At 50.7% G+C, this 21,134-nt stretch overlaps 1 long non-coding RNA gene across 5 annotated transcripts; it reads left to right on the top strand.

The window, feature by feature from the left end:
- The first annotated feature begins 1,196 nt into the window (after positions 1-1,196).
- Positions 1,197-18,296, top strand: LOC120094735 (uncharacterized). 5 transcript variants are annotated; one of them, XR_015629701.1, is made up of 4 exons: positions 1,197-1,394; positions 8,375-8,469; positions 12,583-12,821; positions 16,593-18,296. It is a non-coding gene; the product is annotated as an uncharacterized LOC120094735 (long non-coding RNA). The 5 variants fall into 5 exon arrangements; XR_015629702.1 differs by lacking the exon at positions 16,593-18,296 and having other exon boundaries at positions 1,197-1,378; positions 12,583-13,458; XR_015629705.1 differs by lacking the exons at positions 12,583-12,821; positions 16,593-18,296 and adding an exon at positions 9,848-10,300 and having other exon boundaries at positions 1,197-1,378.
- The last annotated feature ends 2,838 nt before the right edge of the window (positions 18,297-21,134 follow it).

Consider the following 21,134-nt stretch of genomic DNA (forward strand, 5'->3'; position numbering starts at 1 on the left):
AAAAAAAAAACATACCAGCTAATTCTTTTTGGGAGTGGGGCTGAGACAGGGTTTGGGTCACTCTCTGTAGACCAGGTCAGCCTTGAACTAAGAGATCCAACTGCCTGTGCCTCTAGAGTACTGGGATTAGAGTGTGTTACCACTGCCTGGCCTAATTTTGTCTTTTAAAGATATTTTTACTTTATGTGTATGGATATTTTTCCTGCACAAGTACCTATGCACCACTTTCTTGCCTGGTGCTCGTGGAGACTATACAGAAGAATCTCTGATCCCTCGGAATTAGTCACAGACGGTTGTGAGCCACCTTGTGGGTGCTGGGAATTGAATGCTGGCTCTTAATAGCAAAAAGTCACTGAGCCATCTTTCTTTGGGCTGCTTTTCTTTCCTTTTTAGAACATTTCTGTAAACTAGGGTTGACTGACCCTGAACTCTCTTGCCTCCACTGTCAGAAAGAACACAAGTTATGGTTAAAAATATTCTGAAAAGTGGTTTGTCACCGTCCTCAGTCTTGTCTCTTTATCAGAAAGTGTATTTCAGTTTCTCAAGGTCATTCCCAAGTCTGAAACAGCAGCTTGCACAGGGCTAGATCAGTTTGGTAACCTTATCCATGGGGGTCTAACATCTCGATGCAGGAACTCTATAAAGGGCTAAACCACCATCTCCGTGCTCAAGGGGACCGTGAGAGTTAGAGAACTAGGAAATTAAGAAGACCCACACGCTGCCCCGCAGGCTGGGAAACGCTCTCTGTCGGCCATTAAAACGCGACGGAAGATGGAGGATCCTCATCCTTCCAACGTGACCCGCGCCTGCGCCCTGTGTACCCGATGCATCCCGCGAGGTCTTTGGAACAGGGAAAGGAGGTGAAATGGGAAAGGAAGGAAAGGGAACGTAGGGAGGGACCAAGCTCGCGGTTCCGGCGAGCCCGGATCCCACGCCGAAAATCCGCTCCAGGTCGCTCATGACCTGAAGCCATTCCACAGATCTCGGTCGCGCTCCGCTCTTTCCCTATAGCCCTTTGTGTCCCCGCGCGCCTCTGGGAACGCGCGCTGAGCTGGGCGCCTGCGCAAAGAAAGGCACGCCCCAACCGGGCGCCTGCGCAAAGGGAGGCGCACGCCGGCCGCACGCCTGCGCAGAAACAGGCGCGCCCCGCCCTTACTTGAGGAAGGGTACCCCTCTCTGCCCCGCCCCTGCCCGCCATTTCGTGTTCGGTCGCCTTTCCTGGCCCGACGTACGCGTCGTCTGTGTGATGGACGCCCGGAAGCTGATACAACAAAGGCCGAAGTGTGCGGGCTGCGCGTCTTGCCGCTGCCCATGGCGCCCAAGTACGGGAGAAAGTGGGCGATCGTGCACCCTCCGGCATGGGTTTGCTAGTCAGTCGGTGCGTGCTCGGCCTGGTGCGTGCAGAAGTGTGTCTAAAGTTGTGTTTGCACCTCCTGGCTGTATATAGCTGAATGCGAGTGTGCACTTAATTCGCTTTTTAAGCCTCGCGGAGCTGACTAGACTCACCACATGCCCTCCGTATTTTGTGTCTGAGAAAAACTCCCATTCAAGGCATAGAATCCATCGCACTTGATGAGTTAATATGCAAAACTAACCACCCGGCTCTCCTTCCTTATGGGATTCTATTTTAATATTTGAGATGGGGGTCTCCCTGGGGGCTGGAGAGATGGCTCAGTGGTTAAGAGCGCTGACTGCTCTTCCAGAGGTCCTGAGTTCAATTCCCAGCAACCACATGGTGGCTCACAGCCATCTGTAATGAGATGGGGTCTCCCTTCATTGCTCTGATTGACCTCTAGCAACAGCCTGCCTCTGTACCCAAAGTGCTAAAAGATGTGTGCCGCTACTATTTCCGGTGTAGCTCTCCTTATTTTATGTTTAAGCTTCTCTTTGGGGAACAGCTTTTGCACAAGGGGCATGCAGTGACGTGGAGAGTGGCCCATGGGTAAATGACAATTAAGGATGTCTTTTTTAATTTTTTTTTTAAGATTTATTCATTTATTACACTGTAGCTGTCTTCAGATACACCAGAAGAGGGCATCGGATCTCTTTACAGATGGTTGTGAGCCACCCACCATGTGGTTGTTGGGAATTGAACTCAGGACCTCTGGAAGAGCAGTCGGTGCTCTTAACCGCTGAGCCATCTCTCCAGCCCCCAATTAAGGATGTCTTAATGACCTCCTTAAGGAGGTGGGCTCTCTTAAAAGGTTTAAAAAAAAAAAAAGGTGTCCTGGAGGAAGCTCTATTCCAGGCTGTTGTTGCCTGGCCTTGCCCTGTCATCCCGTCAGCAAGGAGGATTTCATTCTGCCAAGCATTTGTTTGGATTGAAAGAATCTAATGGGAGGCCTAGCAGCGGGGACAGTAATCAATAGAGGGTGTGTGGAAAAAGGACGAAAGAATATGTGTTTGTGGCATCCCCAGAGAAGAGAAGCCTCCAGAGGTGAATTGAGATTGAGTGCATTGCAGACCAGCATCCTTCTAGAGGAGAAGTAGCTCTAGGCTCTTGAGATGACCCTTGTCTAGCTTTTCCTGGATCCCAGCAGCATCCTGCATTTGAAGGAGCAGGAATGGGGCTAGGGAGATGGTTCAGTGGTTAGAGCACCGACTGCTCTTCCAGAGGTCCTGAGTTCAAATCCCAGCAACCACATGGTGGCTCACAACCATCTGTAATGGGATCTGATGCCCTCTTCTGGTGTGTCTGCAGACAGCTACAGTGTACTCATATACATAACAAATAAATAAATCTTTAAAATAAAAAAAAAAAAAGGAGCAGGAATAACTACCAAAGTGTGTTCTCTCGCTGGTGGCCCTAGTCTCTATATAATCATGAATGTATCCCACCAACACTTCCCAGCTACAGAAGGACACCGCACCCAGGAAATAGTCCACCATAAACCTAACAATAGCTACTACCATAAGAAGAGAATGTAAACAGATGGGAATGGAGTCACATGCTTTGAATCAGAAGGGCTGGGAGTTTGAGGCAGGCGGATCTCTGAGTTCAAGCCAGCCTGGTTTACAAAGGCTTAACTTTTCACATCTAACTGAGGACCTTCTTTCCACAGATATCCCCAATATATCCTGGAGCTCCCATGTGATGATCTCAGGGACAGTATTCCATTGTAGGCTGTATCCATCACTTGCATCTACATTGAAAGTTCTATTTTTTAAAGTTTTATTTATTATATATAAGTACACTGTAGCAGAAGAGGGCATTGGATCTTATTACAGATGGTTGTAAGCCACTGTGTGGTTGCTGGGATTTGAACTCAGGACCTCTGGAAGAGCAGTCAGTCCTCTTAACCAGTGAGCCATCTCTCCAGCCCCCTTTTTTTCTTTACAGTTATTTTAAACGTGCGTATGTTTTGCTTGCATGTATGTGTGTGCATAACTTGCATGCGTAAGTGCTTGTAGAGGCCAGAAAAAGGCATCAGATCCTCTGGACCTGGAGTTATTTTTTTTTTCTTTTTTTCTTTTTTTTTCCGGAGCTGGGGACCGAACCCAGGGCCTTGAGCTTGCTAGGCAAGTGCTCTACCACTGAGCTAAATCCCCAACCCCTGGACCTGGAGTTATAAGTGGTCGAAGATCATCATGTGGGTGCTGGGGTCCTCTACATAAGTAACAAGTGCTCCAAACTGCTGAGCTGCGCTCAACTCTGTCCATCCCTATGTCCTTTAAAAACAAACAAACAAACAAACAAACAAACGGGGCTGGAGAGATGTTCAGTGGTTAAGAGCACTGACTGCTCTTCCAGAGGTCCTGAGTTCAAATCCCAGCAACCACATGGTGGCTCGCAACCCTCTGTAATGGGATCTGATGCCCTCTTCTGCTGTGTCTGAAGACAGCATCAGTGTACTTATACATAATAAATAAGTAAATCTTTAAGGGGTTGGGGATTTAGCTCAGTGGTAGAGCGCTTGCCTAGCAAGCGCAAGGCCCTGGGTCCGGTCCCCAGCTCCGAAAAAAAGAAAAGGGAAAAAAAAAAATAAATCTTTAAAAGACAAACAAAACCGGAAAACATTTATTCACTGTGTGTGTCCCTGTAGAATTCACCAGAACTTGCAGGTGTTGCTTCTCCTATATGGTAGGGTAAGGGATTGGATGTAGATTGTCAGGTGTGGAGGCGGGTCACCTACAAGCCATTGTTTCTCCTCTCCAATTTTGTCTCACCTTGTGGAAGGATCCTTTTCTGTTACCAAGGTGCTTTGTTTTGTTTTTGTCTTTTTTTTCAACTTACCCTGTAGCCTACCTAAACTGTTCTGGAACTTACCAAGTAACTAGGGCCTTGAACTCTTGGCAGTTCTGCCGTAGCCTTCTAAATGCTGGGGTCTTAGGTAAGCCATCAAACCTGTCTGAGCCAGCATGCCCAAAGTTTCCTTCTGAGGCTAGGCTTCCCTGTTTCCCACATAGGTTCAGATGGTCACCTACCTCAGCCTTAGTAGCCAAGAGTGCAATGTGGTCTGTCTCTGTACTAGTCTTTGATATCTTTAATTAAAACATGGAGTGGTGGGCTAGGTGCACCCCTTTAACCCCTGCACTTGGGAGACAGAGGCAGGCAGATCTCTTACAGAGGCCAACCTGATTTATAGAGCTAGTACCAGAACAGCAAGGACTACACAGAGAAACCCTGTCTCAAGAAAACCAAAAAAAAATTTTTTTTCCAGAGCTGGGGACCGAACCCAGGGCCTTGCGCTTCCTAGGCAAGCACTCTACCACTGAGCTAAATCCCCAACCCCCAAATGGTTTAAAAAAAAAAAAATCCTAGCACTCCAGAGGCAAGCAGATCTCTGTGAGTTCTAGGCCAGCCTGGTCTACATAGTTCCAGGTCAGGTGATAGAGTGGGGCATGATGGCTTAGTGGTACACGGACCAGCTCTCCTGGTCTTGTCATAGTTGCCCCAGATTTAGGCATGTTCCACAGCCTATGTCATGAAGTCGGAAAGTTGACTGTGCTCCCAGGGCACCAGCTAGAAGCCCTCAAATTACCATAGCTGTCCATCAGGTAGGAGTATCCTACTCTGGACATCTGGGAGTTGAGCATTTGACAGTCTAACATCCTGCCAGCTGGCCATGGTCCCTGTGTCACTCAGGCATGACATCAAATAGGTTTTGTCACCCTTTTAATCCACCAAACAGGCAAAGGTTGGGGTCCCAGGAAGTTAAGCATGCAGCCTGAGTTAGAAGCCCAGTGGAGAGGTCAGTTGTGATGCCTCACACCTTTAATCCCAGAACTTGGGAGGCAGAGGCAGCTGGACCTCTGAGTTTGAGAGCAGCCTGATGTGCAGAGCAAGTTCCAAGATATCCAAGGCCACACAAAGAAAGCTTGTCTCTAAAAACCAAAATAAATAAATAAAAATAAAGTAAAAGATCAATGGGGAATAGGTTAGGTAGTCTCATCCCCTCTCCCCATCTTAAACCACAAAATTAGGTTTCATGCTTTCTTTAAAGGCCTGGATTATGTTACCCTCTGTATTCTCCCACCCCCAGAGTCTTAGCATTTGGTCCTCTCCAGTTCCCCTAACTGAGCTACTGAACTACTGTGTAGGACTAAGTTCTATGCCCAGGAAACCCCTGGCAAGAGCTTCTCTGGTCTCTAGAAGTAAACCGCAGAGACCTGCTAACATTTATAAGTCAGGAAGAAAAGGGCCTTGCAGTGAGTGAGTGCTGAAAAATGAATGCTGCCTTGTGCCTGCAGGCTTCCTCAGAGCTTTGGAGCAGTGTGTGAGTGTGTGTGTGTGTGTGTGTGTGTGTGTGTGTGTGTGTGTGTGTGTGTGTAAGTAAATAATTTAATGGGAGACTCCGGAAGGAAGGCAGCCTGAGGGAGACTGGGCCTCACCCAACAGAAGGCAGCTTATTTAATATTTCCTTAAGCAGTGGCCGGGAGGAGTGGGGTGTCTCAAAGGCAACCCTGAAAAAGGCATTGCTCTGGACTCTGCCTCTGGGGGCTGTATGTGGCTGGATGGTTTCCTCAGGGAATAGTCTTCCAGGTCACCTTAGAGATCTGGCCTGGGGCGGCTGACTTGGTCGGCCAGGCAGCTTATGAGCAAGGAATTTGCCATGAGTGTAAACTAGAGGACCACTGGCTTTTCTGAAGCTGGGCTGACCTCCCTACACAGAACTCTGGGTGACTCCTCCTAGCTCCAGCCTCCTTAGCCTGGAGGGAGGGAAGGAAGAGAGGGAGTGGTCAAGCCCCTACCCAGAGGCTGCTAGCCAGGGACACAAACATTTCCTTTTGTGGTGCCTCAGAGGGCTGGGGCTACAGCCTGGGGCCTGAGAAGGACTGTATAGCACATACCCTGGATGGTTGTAATGACCTTGGCTTACAGCAGCAGGGGCCCCACCCATTGGGCCCTCACCCTATCTGCAGATAAAGAAAGGCCAGCCTTGTGTTTCGTTTCTTAAAGCCCTCACAGGTGGCTTCAGGAGGAAGTGGTCACTGCTTAGCCAGGCTCTCAAACCAACTTCTCCCTGTGTTGGTGGGAGTGTTCCTGAGACTGCAGGTCAGCCAGACACCACAGGCCTTGTCAGAGGGTGAAGGTGGAGAATGGGCTGCTAGGCCCCATTGCTCTCTCAGGCCTGCAGCACCAGGCACAGAACAGAACCTCCTTTTTAAGAGCCTAGGAAGCTATTTTTGGCTACTGGGGATACAAGGTGACTCTCAGGCAGGCAGCCCTGGGCTGGGGAGGTGGGGGCTGCGTGGATGGAGTTGTGATCGTGTCTGTCCCAGGTCTGCCTTCGGCTGCCTTTCACACCAGAGTCCAAAGCTGGCAGAACTGCCATTCCACAGCAAAGGACTGTCTTCTGCAGGTCCCTGTGCCTGTTCTGGGTATAGGACAGTGCCCCCAAGCAGCCAGAGCCTAATACTGGCCTGTCACGCTGATCTATCTTCCTCTATATTTTATCTCAGTTCCTGGCATTTACTTTGCCCTCCCTCACCGATTTCCAAGGCCTGTGTCTCTCTGGCCAATATGGTGTCTCAGCACACTTGAATGTTCAATTTCATAATTTACTGGAGGATTTTCCCCTCTAGTCTGAAACTCTTCTTTAGAGGAGGCTGTCCTTGCCCACACAAAGATCCACCTACCCCCGGTATCCCCAGTGCTGGGATTAAAGTCATCACAAACTATGTCTGCCTTTTAAGTTTTCTATTATTAATTTGAGACTGGGGGTCCCACGTCTCCCAGACTGGCCTAGCCTCACAGTCACTGAGGATGAGTTTGAGCTTACGATCCTTCTGGGTCCACCTCTCTGTTGGGTGTTGAGATTACAGGTTTGCATACTACCACGTCCAGTTTTTAGTGTGATTTCAGGCTTCAAACCCAAGACTCCTGCATGCTAGGTAAGCAAGCAGTCTTACCAGCTGCATCTCCAGCCTGGTGTTTTCTTTCTTTGGGGCAGCGGGCCGGGCAGGAAGGGGGGCGGGGGTATGGGTAGGCGGGGCAAGTGTCTTTTTTCTTTAGGATAGAATTCATGGCCTTGCTCATGCTAGACATTCAGTTACTCTGGTACTAAGCTGTACCCCCCCCCCCTGCTCCTCCCCCTAAAATGCTTTTAGTAGGAGCTTAACTCATGAGCACATCAGCCTGGTTTGATCTCAGTGCTATTTGTAACTGCAGCAGAAACATGATCCAGGTCCAGGAAGCTGCCATCCATCCCGCCAGGCTGGTACCTAAGCTTCTCTCTGCTTGGCCTTCCCAACCAACACCCCCAGGGACTCCCATCCCCTCTACTCTTCCTCAGACCTGAAAAGTCACCTGCCTGGGCTTTTCCTGGGCCTGTCCCAGCTAGTACCATCTAAGTCTGAGAATGGGCAAGACCAGCGGTGAGAGATCCCCCACATCAGCGTGGCACTGCCTTAGATCTTAAACCGAGGTGTCTATTTTACATATCAAAGTGGACTGGCTGCCTGGTTCTCCCAGCATGCCTCAGTACCTGGCCGATCTGCCCACCCCACTCTCTTCACGTGGCTCGGGTCAGCCCACCATGGTCCCTATGGACTCCCCAAGGTGTCTCTGCCTCCACCTGTGCTTGCTGGCACCCTTGCATCTCTAATAAAAACCTCAGCCCCTTGGGAGCAGCCATGTCCTCCCTTATTTCTTGTTTAATTCCCACTTAACTCTCAGGGTTGAAGACAAACATCTTATTAATGTCAGAAGCCTGCTTTGCCCAATACACGTTGCAGTGTACAAATGGACAGGCTACAATGTCAGGATTTTTCCCTATTTATTTTTTGAGGCAAGGCCTCACTGTAAAGACCAGGATGGCCTTGAACTCACTGAGATGTCTCTGCCCTTTTAATGCTAGTATTAAACACATATACGACTGTGCTTGAAACTATTTTTTTTTTAATGTTATGTCCATGAATCTTGTGCCTGCAGGTATGTTTGTGCATTGTGTGCATTCCTGGTGCCCCAAGAAGTCAGAAGAGGGCAACAGATCCCCTGGAACTGCAGGGTTGTAAGCCACCATGCAGGTACTGGGAATTAAACCTGGTTTTTCCAGACAGGGTTTCTTGAAACCCTAGCTCTCCCAGAGCTCATTCTGTAGACCAGACTAGCCTCAGACTCTCAGACTCAGATCCACTTGCCTCTGCCTCCCTAGTGCTGGGATTAGGTATGTGCCGCCAGCACCTGGCTTTTTTTTTTTTTTTTTTTTTTTGAGAAAGAGGTCTGTAAGGAGCAGATGGATCTCAGATTTGAGGCCAGACTGGTTTACAAATTGAGTTCAGGACAGCCAGGGCTGCTACATATAGAAACTCTGTCTCGGTTGGGGATTTAGCTCAGTGGTTAGAGTGCTTGCCTAGGAAGCGCAATGCCCTGGGTTCGGTCCCCAGCTCTGAAAAAAAAAAAAAAAAAAAAAAAAAGAACCAAAAAAAAAGAAACTCTGTCTCAAAAACCAACCAACCAAAAAAGAGAAGGCATGAGCTTTTAATCAGCATGGGGAGGCAAAGGCAAGTAGATTTCTGTGGGTTCCACTAGCCCCCTCTACAGCATGAGTTCCAGGCCAGCCAGAACTACATAGACTCTGTGTGTGTGTGTGTGTGTGTGTGTGTGTACTGTAGAGAGCTGGAAAGAGCACTGACTGCTCTTCCAGAGGTCCTGAGTTCAATTCCCAGCAACCACATGGTGGCTCAGCGACGAGTACACTGTCGCTGTCTTCAGAAACACGGGAAGAAGGCATCAGGTCCCATTACAGATGGTTGTGAGCCACCATGTGGTTGCTGGGAATTGAATTCAGGACCTCTGAGCTCTTAACCACTGAGCCATTTCTCCAGCCCATAAATAAATCTTTTTTAAAAAATGTAGAAAAAGAAAAAGGTGTGTGTCTCTGTGTACACACCCAAGTCCTCCTCCTCTTCTTTTTTTTTTAAAAAAAGATTTATTTATTTTATATATAAGTACACCATAGCTGTCTTTAGACATACCAGAAGAGGACATCTGATCCCATTACAGTGGTTGTGAGCCACCATGTGGTTGCTGGGATTTGAACTCAGGACCTCTGGAAGAGCAGGCAGTACTCTTAACCACTGAGCCATCTCTCCAGTCCCCTCTTCTTCTATGGGGGCCCAAGAATCGAATTCAGCCGGGCAACAGGCACCTTTATCTATTGAATCATCTTGCTGGCTCCCAGGATTTGTTCTTCAACACCAGAGAAAAGTTCTGAGGGCTCTTGGAGAAGGGGAATGAGGAAACACCCCCAAAAGCCTGGGCAGAACATGGTGGCCTACGCCTTTCAGGAAGATGAAGTGATATGGAATGTTGGCTAGAGACCTTGAAGCTATGCAGTCAGGGCTAATGGCCACCAGCTTCCCCAGCAGCCCACCTGTGACACTTTCTTCATCCCTCCACCAGCTGTCACAAAGAGGCTGTGGTATATCCTCCAAGACTAAAGCAAGACTGAATCCTCAAGACTCAAGTGTGTCCTGAGCCACACTGAGGCGAGGAGCCCTCTGCTCTGCTCCCCACAACCTGCCCCAGGAGACTCACTCTCAGTGGTCCATTGTGGTTGTTTTGACCACGGGCACAGCTGCAGCTTTAACTGCCGGTCTCTTTAAATTGTGTTTCTTTGTTTTTCTTTAAGACATTGTTTTTTATGTGTGTGTGTATTGTTATGCGTTTCTGGGCACTATGAGTGTGTGCAGGTGCCCACAGAAGTCAGAGGGCCTAGGGAACCCTGGAGCTGGAGGCCCTCTGTAAGAACAGTAGCACTCTTACCTTCTGAGCTACCTTTCCAGCTCTTGTTTATTAATGGAGCCTTGACTGGCCTGGAACTCACTACGTAGATAAAGCTGAAGCTGGCCTTGAACTCAGTGCCAATGCCTTGCCTCCTGATTGCTGGGATTTGTGTGTCACTATCATATATATATATATATATATATATATATATATATATATATATATATATGACATAGTTTTATATAGCCCAGATTGGCTGCGGACTTGCTTGTTATGTAATGGAGGGTGGCCCTGAACCACTTTTCCTCCTATCCCTAGATCCTGGATTAGAGGAACGTGATAGCATACCCTGAGAACTTTCAGTTTCAACCAAGTGTCTTAGGAGTGTTCATTCTACCTGTGGCATCTCAGGCTGGAATGAAGAGTGGGCAGGCCCAGGCCTTTCTGGGTGGGCCCTTTAAAGGGGCTGAGATTCTAGTTAAAGGCAAATAAAGCTAGGGTACACCCTTGCCTAACCTCCCCAGCAGGCAAGACCTAGCTTAAGGGCTCTTCCCACCTCCCAACTATGACCCGCAATTGGATAATCTGTAGGTACCGGACTTTGGTTGTTGGAGGCCCCTTAGGGTACCAGGCAATTCTGAGCAGTGGTTGCCCTCCCACCTAGCTGTACAGGTATGGTGTAGCTTGCACACATGGCTCCAGGTAACTGCTGACTGACCCCAGCAGAGGAACAACCCCCACCAGTGATTGGTAAATGACACGTATGGCCTGACACTCTTGTTCCCCTGCGATTTTTTAGTTCAAGTCACATGTCTCACTCTTGCCCATAGTTTGGAGTCAGACCCTAATGCTTTCTTGAACAGATTCAGAGCCCCACAGGATTACTTGAACCCATGGACAAGGACAAGTGGAGGGTGAGGGCCACAGAGTCTTCCTGGGAGAGACTTGGGACCTTGGCCCAGAGAAGCTGTCCTCCATGGAAAACCAGCCAGCTAGGGAGCCAGCAGACCTCAGCCTAGGCCTGGTTTAAGCGGGAGCCTCAGGCAGGGTCCTGGGGAGGTGGGGGAACATTATTGGCTCCCATGGTAGGTTCATTGTGACAGCAGAAGCCCCAGAAACCATCAAGGGCAGTGCAAGGCAGTAGAAAAGAATGTTTGAAGAGGCCCCAAGAGAATAACTTCCCAGACACTTAGGCCCCTTGCAAGGCTTCTTTGGACCAAGGCCTGCCCTGGGAGAGGATGGCTGGTTCAATCCATTTCTGGGAGGACACCAAACTCAGCCCCCACACTATTGGCTGCAGGCGCCATGCTATCTAAATCAGAGCCCACACTAGACCATAGGCTTCTGGGCTGTATCCTGTGTCCCCAGCCCTGGAGACAAGTTCCCTCTGCTGTCTCTGAAGTAGTCACTATCTTCCCCTAGCTACTCTTGCTCAAGGAAAGGCGTGTAGTTCAGGCCAGGGACTCAAAGGACTACTGGATTTTCTGACTCCCCAACACCTGCATGCTCAGAGGCAGGCTGCCTGAGTTCCAAAAGGACCCCATATAGACTCCCAAAGCCAGGGTTGAAGTTGGGCTCCGGTTCCAACTGTCAGAGTGAAGATAGTTAATGTGTAACTTTTCCATTCTGAAAGAGCAAGCTGTCTGAGCTGGGTTTGGCGGGAAGGACCAGTTCAGAGCCTGGGTGTGAAATGCAAATGTAGCCTCATATGTAAATCCCTATGGGTTCCTTCTTTTCTGACAAGGTCCAGCCACACCCAGATGCTCAAACTAGTACCTAACGACCTGATATGAGAGTGTCCTTCCTCAGTAGAGGGCTAGGCTCGGGGCACTGACCTTCAGGGAACACATCTCCTCTCTTTTAAGTTCAGGCCGGTTCCCTGCTCAATGAAATTCACATGGGTCCCATGTCACCTTAGCCTGAGAGAAAGACTGTCAGTCTGAGGTGTAGCTGGCTCTGTGGGTAGGGGAGCTGACTGGCACCCTCTCTAATGGGAACAATACAGATGCAGGCAGGGTGTTAAAGACTAAGTCTATAGGGCTCTTATTTATTTATTGCAGGAAATTTATTTATTGCAGGAAATACCCTGGAGCAGGAGGGAGTCAAGCTTAGGACTCAGCTTCAAAGATGCTAGACAGAGTTACACCAGCACTGGGTCAGGCAGTCAGGCAGCTGGGCCACTGAGGCCCTGGGGAGCCCCAGATGTTGTCCCTTTCGGCTGGCTGCTTCCTAAAGGGTTAGTAGAAACACCAGAGGGGTTGAGAGGAGGAGCAAGGGGCTCCCCTGGGGTTCACTGTGGAACAGCCAGGGAAGGCTGAACCATCTGTTCCCCAGGCTTCAGAAACAAAGTGGGCCAGGCAAGGGGCTCCCAAGTACCAGCTAGCAACACCACCTTTGTCCTGTGCTTACAGAGGTAGCTACTTCCCAAGGGGATGGAGGAAGAGATGGCCTCAGAGCTCCGGTGCAGAGGAACCTCAGGAGAAGTCTGGGAGTGTGTGAATAGATGAGGAACAAGCTCTGGGCCGATGGGAAGAAGAGGAAACCCAAGACACTCTACCACCAAAAAGGTCCCCATCTCAGTGCCCCACTGCTGGGTCTCTGCCTCTGGATGGTTCTTCCCCGCCCCCGCCCCCCCCCCCCCCCCCCCGGAGCTGGGACCAAACCCAGGGCCTTGCGCTTGCTAGGCAAGCGCTCTACCACTGAGCTGGATGGCTCTAAGAACCCACAGTGGAGAAGGCAGGTTGTAACAGACCCCTTCAGGCAGGGCTGGTGATGTTGAGCTCTGTTCTGGCCCTCTATCATCTCCACTCAAGGACATCTGATTCTAACCTCCATGCTGCGTGATGCTTGTCACCAACCTGCAGCCAGCCATCCAGCTACCTCTTGTGTTGAGTAATAGAGGTAACCCCCACTTGCCTCAGTACCTTCTCTCATAGACACCCCATGAAGGGGACGTCAGACACTATTTGTTCTCCACTCTTTTTTTTTTTTTTTTTTTTTTTTTTGAAATCATGTTTAGGATGGAGCCCAGGACCTGGCACATGCTAGGCAAGCCCTCTACCACTTACTACATCTTTAGCCTTTCCTCTCTGCCTAGGTCCTTTTGTTTTGTTTTGTTTTGACCTGTTCTTCCAGGCCCAGCTTATATGGTGCTAAGGAGTCAAACCCAGACTTTCATTTAAACACTTTACCAACTGAACTGTATCCCCGGGTCTCTACCTAGGACTTTTGAGACGGGATCTAGTGGTTCCTCCACCCATTTTAATGGCAGTACAAGGTGGAATCTGAGGGTCCCAGTCTCATGTCTCAGTGAATTTCTCTTCCTAGGCCACAGGTGGACCCATTTGGAGGTGCCTGCTGCATGCTCTTTGTGATGCCAGGCTCCCAAGAAAGTCATTCTTCCCAGCCCCAGTTCACGCTAGGTGTCCTCGTTCAGAATCCTATGTCCTAAGGGTGGGGTGCTGACAACAGATGGATTGCTGTTTCCATACACCCCTTTCCCACTCCTCAGACTGAAGGGGACAGAGGGCTCCCCCAGGTGGCCAAATATGCCAAGGCTGCAAGCTGGAGAGAACTTGCTTCAAACTTCTGGTCCCTTCACTTCCCCAAGTAGGTGGGCTTACCCAGAGCAGGAAGTTCAGTTTGGATATTAGGAAGTCAGGTCTGTGTGTTTGTTGTCTGCATGGAGCAAAGGAGGCAGCAGCTCAGGAATTGTACATTATTCTTAGACTAGGGAAACAGCTGCCAGTCCCCAAACTGCAGGAATTGGTCTGATATGTGGCCATGGGTCACACGACACAGAGACTGAGGCACGGGAAGCACAGGACAGAGCCCAGTAAGAACAGCCACACTCAATCCAAGACTCTCATCCTCCATTTTAATGTTTTTTTTTCTTTTTTTGTGTGGGGATTAAGCCCCAGTTCTCACACATGCTAGGCAAGCGCTCTACCACTGAGCTAAATCCCCAACCCCTCTTTTTTTATTTTTAAATAGGGTCTCATGCTATAGCCTAGGCTGACCTGGGCTGTAATTCACTTTGTATCCCAAGCTTACCTTGGACTCGAGATCCTCTTACTTCAGCCTCCCAAGAGCTGGGATTACAGGCATGTACCACACCTGGTTCAATTTCCAGGCAATGCGTGCTCTGATTTCTCTGGCTAGCAAGCGAGGCAACAGGTAAGAGCAGCTGAACTCCTTGTCTAAATCACAGCATCCCAGAACCTGGCTCACACTTCTTTCGTGGCTGCTTACGATCAATCACAGGAAAACAGCAGACTAGATAACCAGAAGACTGGTAAGATGTCTAAACTCATAAATAAGGGCCTATGACTTGAACTCCTTATCCTGGGAGAATGCCCAGCAGGTGCCCAGGAAGAATAGACTGTGAACAATGACAGGCTAGTCGCATCTAACACATGCTCACTACAGACCTGTGAGGGTAAGGGAGAAAGCCAGCCTCCCTCTGTCACCAGCAGGATGTGTGCAAGAAGATTTAGGACTTAGGTGTTGGTCTTTCTAGATCCCCTAGAACCATTCAGATCTATGCCAGTGACAGGCTTGCAGTCTGCATTCAGCTTACTGACAGAGTAAGCCTCAGAATTCTCAGACCCAGGTTCCTGCCTGGTAATAGTCTCAGAGGCTGGGGACAGACGCACGGATGCTAGCTTGATCACACACAGCTCCACCCACATGAACATCTTCTGAAGGCGGAATCTGCTGCCGCCATCTGTTCCGTGCAGACACAGTTGAACACTTGGCCTTCTGTGCACGGGGAACAGTTCACACAAGTACATATGTGCACAAGTGTGTCTGAGACAGAGAGAGAGAGAGAGAGAGAGAGAGAGAGATATCTTGGTGAAAGGGGAGCTGAAAAGCCATGCTGGTCCAAGTTCCTGTAGGGCCACAGCTCTGGAATTTTCCTCCTCCTGAGTTGCATTCTGCTGCTGCTGGGTAACCTCCCACTTTCCCTAACCCTGAGACTGTCTTCTGAACTCAGTCTGAAGATTACTAAGGCCTGCAATGTCCATGATGACCACCAGGGGGCGGGTGAGCATTGGAAAAATTCTGTCAGTCCGTCCTTCCAAAAACCTTACTCCACTAGACCAGTTCTAAAAGCGCACTAACGCCAATTGCCAATTTTGTGACAGAGAAGAAAGGTGGAGGAGGGGACTGGAGGGGAGAAGATGGCTAGGATGCTAAAGGAAGCACATACCTACAGACTGGAGACATTGACAGATTTGGGGCCTTAACTTTTGGTATTTTGAAATAGTCTTTAGTCTATCCTGGCTTCAAGGATGGCCTTGAACTCCTGGTCCTCTGGTCTCTACCTCCTAAGTTCTTGGATCGCAGGAGTGCACCTCAGCTCAGAGCATTTTATCGGAGAAGGGACAAGATCTAGTTTTGATTTCATCCTGGCTACAGCACTGGATGCTCAAGACATGGTTCAATAAGGATCACCATGGTACCTGGGAGAAGACAGATTTGAGAAGCAGAAGGACGCAAACTGGAGGGTCTGGGGGGACGGGTGTTTCTGCCAGAGCTTGGAGTGCGAAGAAGAGAGCTGCGGATGGGATAGGGACCTGATGTGTGCAGCTTTTAGACCTGTCCTCAGATTACCCAGAAGAGGAGCCAATCCTTCCCAGGGCTGAAGCAGTCCCTTTCTTCTGCCCCACCTAAACAGCCTGGAACTGGTGTGAGAAGAGGAACCCAAACCCTGGCTTCCTTCTGTTAGGGTTGAGGGGCTCAGGGATTATTCACAAGACTTGGCTTAGTTCTTACTGGACTCTCTGATAAGGTCTGGCACCCTTTCCCTGAGAAAGGTCAGGCTCTGAGGCCCACCCTGGGTGGCTGCTGAACCACTCCTAGCATGCGTCTGGGCTCTGCTAACATATGCACACTTGAGCACATGCAGGCTTTCCTGTAACAAAGATTCCTCCTCGGGATCCCATTTAATCCTCACAGCAGCCTGGAACACAGCTCATTCTCTCAACTGAAGAACTACAGCTTAAGGGGCTTGTGTGTGCTCTTTACCCCTACGTACATCTAACGCATGGGGTAGCCCTCTCCTGGGGTTTAAAAGAAGCTTTTTTTTCTTAACAAATATTTACACACATGCATCCACCACAGAGACCGTGTTCAGAAGACAATTTGTGAGGCAGCTCTCTAATTTCATTATATGAGTGAGGATCTAAATTACCAATTTAAGTCTCCCTGGCCTTCTACAAGGAGTTTTGGTACAAAGTTCCTCCCCCACTGACCTCCACCCTGCATCAGGCCCATGGTGGCCAGATTGCGGAGAAACTGCCTGCCTCCAGTGGATTTTGATCCCTGTGCAAGTGGAATCTAGAGGTTGGTTAAGAGTCACCAACCCTGGGGCTGGGGATTTAGCTCAGTGGTAGAGCGCTTACCTAGGAAGCGCAAGGCCCTGGGTTCCGTCCCCAGCTCCGAAAAAAAGAACCAAAAAAAAAAAAAAAAAAAAGAGTCACCAACCCTGCAAGGTACCCCCGACCCGAATGCAGCTTTAGGTTCCTACCGGGAGGGGGGGCGGTGTTCAGGGAGGAGAGGGGAACAAGCAAGACCGGGCCCTAGGCCTCCTGAAGGATGGGGGTGAAGTGGGACGTGCCTGGGCAGACGAAGTGGGGACAAAGAGGGCCCCAGCACACCTGGCGGCCTGCGGCCCGCGCCCGCCAACCCAGATTCAAAGTGGAGCAGAGGCTGTGATTGGTGGCCCGGCCCCGAGCCCCACCCCTCTCACCTCTTAAGCATCTGGGAAAGGGGAACCTTGTTGAGAAAGGCTCTTCCTCGTGTTCTTAACCACCCTGCCTTGGCCTGGCTAGTAAATGAACCTAGTTCGCTCTTCCTCGTGCCACAAACCTGGCTGGGCTTCTGGGGTTAGAGCTCCAGCACTACTCTTGGAGTTACAGGGCCATCCAATCAGGCTTCCCTGACATGACTTCCAGACTGTGACCTCTTCCACTCCCTCGTCTTTCCCTGGCCCTCACTCTTCAAATGATCCCTGTTCTCTGGCCCTTCTCCCAGTTCAGCCACCACCCTCAGGATAGCTCCCGGGACCCGGTTTCTTTCCACGCGTGCACCCTGACACTAGATTGGCCGTCGAGCTTCCCCAGGGGGCGGTGTCTGGGACTCGCTACAGGAGTCCTGACGCCCCCCACATGCAGCGGGGAGGAGGGCGGGTAGTTCGGTGCGTAGCTCCCCAGGCACAGCAGGGATGCAAACCCAGAGCCTGGGCAGGCGCCCTCGCGGGTGCAGATGGCCGCCTGCCGAGCAGGTCGCCACAGGGGGGTCTGGGGAGTTGCTAGGGGCTCAGATTTCGGCCTTGAGGGGCGGGGCTCGTGCCAATGTCTCAACCAATCCTGTCTCGGCCCAGACTCCCCAGCAGCCGCCAATCACCGTTCGGCCAACCTCCTGCCCGCCGCGTCCTTTGTTCCCGCTGGCCCTGTGGCCGCCGCGGGTCTCCGGCCTTATGACTTCCGCCCGCGCGGACCAAGCCTTGTGCGGCGTAGCTGGGCCCGCTAGGGGGCCTCTTGGTCTCGCCGCCTGTTGGTGTCCTTGCACACAGTCTCAACTGCCCCGAGTGGTTCCGGAGGGTCTGGACAAAGCGTTTTGGGAGGCGGTCTTTAGATTGAGTTGGGGAAGTAGGGTGGCGGCGGCACGGAGGAGCACGGGACCTGGGCAGAGGTCCAGCTCTGGCTCCACCTTTCCTTCCTCGCCCTCAGCTGCGCTGCCTATGCTGCGGGGTTTTCCCCATAGACAGCTTTCATATCCATCCGCCTGCGAACTCTTGGCCGACTGTGGTGTGCATCCTGTGACGTTTCTGGAAGTCGCAGGTGCCTTGCGCTGGTTTTCTTTTGTCCGAGAGTCTAGGGTATCCTTAACCGTGACCCTCTCAGTTACCTTCACCTATGGATCACAGCTCATGGCAAGGCCAATCCATAGTGGAGTCTCATAGGGTTTCTAAATCTCAACCTCCAACACCATACTTAACACGTCACCGTCAGTCCTTGTTTCCTCCTGTGACTTGGTTCCTCTCTCACTGACTAAATTGGAGGGGCTACAGTTTCTTACCTGCAAAATGGGATCGATTACAGTGTTGCTGTCAACTTTATTGCTTGTTTGATTTTTGTTTTATTGCTTGTTTGGTTTTTGGTTTTGGAGACAGGGGTTTCTGTGTGTATCCCTGGCTGTCCTGGAACTCGCTCTGTAGACCAGGCTGGCCTCGAACTCCACCGGCCTCTGCCTCTCGAGTGCTGAGATTAAAGATGTGTGCTTTTTGTCTCCACACACCTTTTGACCCGGCCTCATTCTGACTCCTGTCCTCTGCCGAACTGCTCCTTTTCATCGGACCGCAGCACCTGGGTATAGACAACCGGCTCCCGGCCGGCCGTATAGCCCTGCCTTCCTTAACTGTTTTAACCCCAGGAGGGTAGAATTACTTTTGTTGAAGCCTTTAACAGGGGTCTAGGGAGCAGCCGGTCATCACGTGTTGGGCATTGTGCACAGTCAGTACCGCAGACCCAGTGGCAGACTGGCTCTGTAAACAGGTTCTGCAAACAGGCGTAAGGGCGAGTGATACCTGCCTATTGCCTATAGGCAAATTACCTTTTTGACCGCTTTGGTTCCTGGCCATCTCTGGTTCCTATGGTATCCCAGATGAATTAATATCACCAAATTGAACGAAAACTTGGGACCAAGGACACCAGGGGCTGCCTCCCCTCCCCTTCAAGGATTCCCCAGGGCTCAGCTTCTAAGTCATCTTGGGGGGTGGAATTGGAGGAGCCAGTTGGGAAGCATTGCCGGAGAGGAGCAGGGAGGGCGGAGAGGTTGACAAAAGAGGCCAGCTGCTGTTTGTACACAAGCCCTAAATTGATAATGAGTGAAGGGGTGGGGGAAGGGACAGGATGATGGCTTGGCTGGGGCCTCTGCCAGCTCAAAAGGCAGTCCAGGGTATGACTGGCCCACTGCTGGCTCTCCTGCTCTGGCCTCTACTCTTGCCCAGTGCATAAATCTGCCCAAAACACAGTGCTAGAAGCTTGGGGCTGGGTGATGGGTAATGAGTATCTGTAGCCAACGTGCTGAGACCTGAGAACAGCCATAGAGCATAAGGAAGGCCTCTGCCTCGAGGAGCACAGGGTCCTTAAGAAGCTTGAGTGGACAAAATGGACTGTCCCTGAATAGAGAGGCTGGACGGATGTCCCTAGAGGAGAGCCCTGGAAGAGTCTTCTATCAGAGCCTCCTCTGGAGCAAAGGGGTAGAACTAGAGCTGGGGAGGCCAGGAGGCTCCTGCCAATACTCAAGCTGACAGTAATGCCAGGAAAGCCCTATGGTGACCACTGGTAAGGGCATAGATAAGCAAGCAAAGGAAGGCTAGAAGGGCCTGGGGAATGAGGAATAGGAACCACACTGCTGTTGACTGCTTGCACATGCATAATCCTGGAAAGAACTGTCTTGGATCCCTGCTGTGCCAGTGTTCACTGGCCCTTAGGGTCAGCCTATCTTGATAATATACCCCATGGGTAAAGATCTGTCTCCTAACCACAGCCTCTCCCACCATGTGGGCTGGAGGGCATAGCAGACAAGCTGAGTGTATGCGAGCATGTGCTCCTATAAGCAGTGCATGTACACAAGTGTGTGCATTCCAGCTGTCACATGTGCTGGCTTGGCAAAGCCCCTCGGAGCTGGGAGCTGCTGGTGCCAGAAGGAGCTAGCTGGCAGCTCTCTGCAAGCCCCCTACCACCACGTCCTGTTCCCTTGGATGCTGAGACTGAGCCAGCAACTGCTCCGGGAGAGAACAGCTTGGAGCAAGACTGCAACAGCATGCAGGACTCTGGGGCCCTTAAGCTTCTGTCCTCATTCCTAAGAAGCCAGCAAGCTTCTTGGGGAGCAGCAGGGAGGACACCCCACTGGGGGGCAGGAAGGAATCCTGCAGAGCAGAGCACAGCCTTGGAATGGGGGTTGGGATGGAGCTGGGCAAAGGTGGGAGGGCAACTAGAGAAAGGGAATTCAGTGAGGGAATTCAGGCCTAACGCCAGGAGACAGAGAAGGAAGGAGAAGCAACCCAGTTGGTAGAGTGCTTGCCTAGCATGCACAAAGCCCTGGGCTGGATTCCAGTCCTACATAAGCTACGTCTTTGGTGGTACATGCCAATAATCCCAGTACCAAGAGGCAAAGAGCTCAAGCTACCATAGTAAGGTTTGAGGCCAGCTTGGGCTACATGAAACTCAAACAAATAAATACATAAATAAAAAGAGGGGCGGGTAGAGGAGGAGGAGGATAGGGAGGAGAAGGAAACATGAGGTTAGGCAGCTAAGGAGCCTTGGATACCTCCACGAGTGTATTCATGAACTGAAGCAGGAATTCACAGGCTTGAGGTCTGTGTACATTCATTACCCTGGAGTCAGTAGCAGCCCTTGAAGATGCTGAACCATGCATGGAGAGCTAATGGACAGGGCGGTAGATTGACAGTAGACACAGTGCAGTACCAGGAGTTGATTCCCTGTCTCCCCAGTTTGTTGGGAGGTTTGGATGCTGTCCTTGGTGTGGTCAGAGGTAGGCACCATAGCTTACCTCCTGTTCCTGGGCTAGGGAACAGTGGTGAGCATTCTCTGGCTCTAGGTAGCAGAGGGAGGGCCTTGGCCTGAGCAAGTGTGAGAGGGCAGGAACATGGGCATCAGAGTAGAAGCAGGACAACTTAAGAACCTCCCAGTCCAATGTGGCCAGGAGTTGATACTCCACTGGTTCAGAAAACCCGAACTCTTCTTTCCCTCATGCACGCGTGTGTAGATGTGGCCCATTTTTAGTGAGCTAGAATCGATCTATATGCAGAGATCCTTCCCCTGGGTTCAGTTACTTGAGTAGAGGCCTTCAAGGGCACTGGGCTCTAGGCTGGAGATTACCACGAAGAGCCTGGAGCTGGAGCCAAAGAAGAGGCCAGTCTGGTACCACC

Source organism: Rattus norvegicus, chromosome 9 (assembly GCF_021556685.1).
Source record: "Rattus norvegicus strain SHRSP/BbbUtx chromosome 9, alternate assembly SHRSP_T2T, whole genome shotgun sequence".
NCBI lineage: Eukaryota > Metazoa > Chordata > Mammalia > Rodentia > Muridae > Rattus > Rattus norvegicus.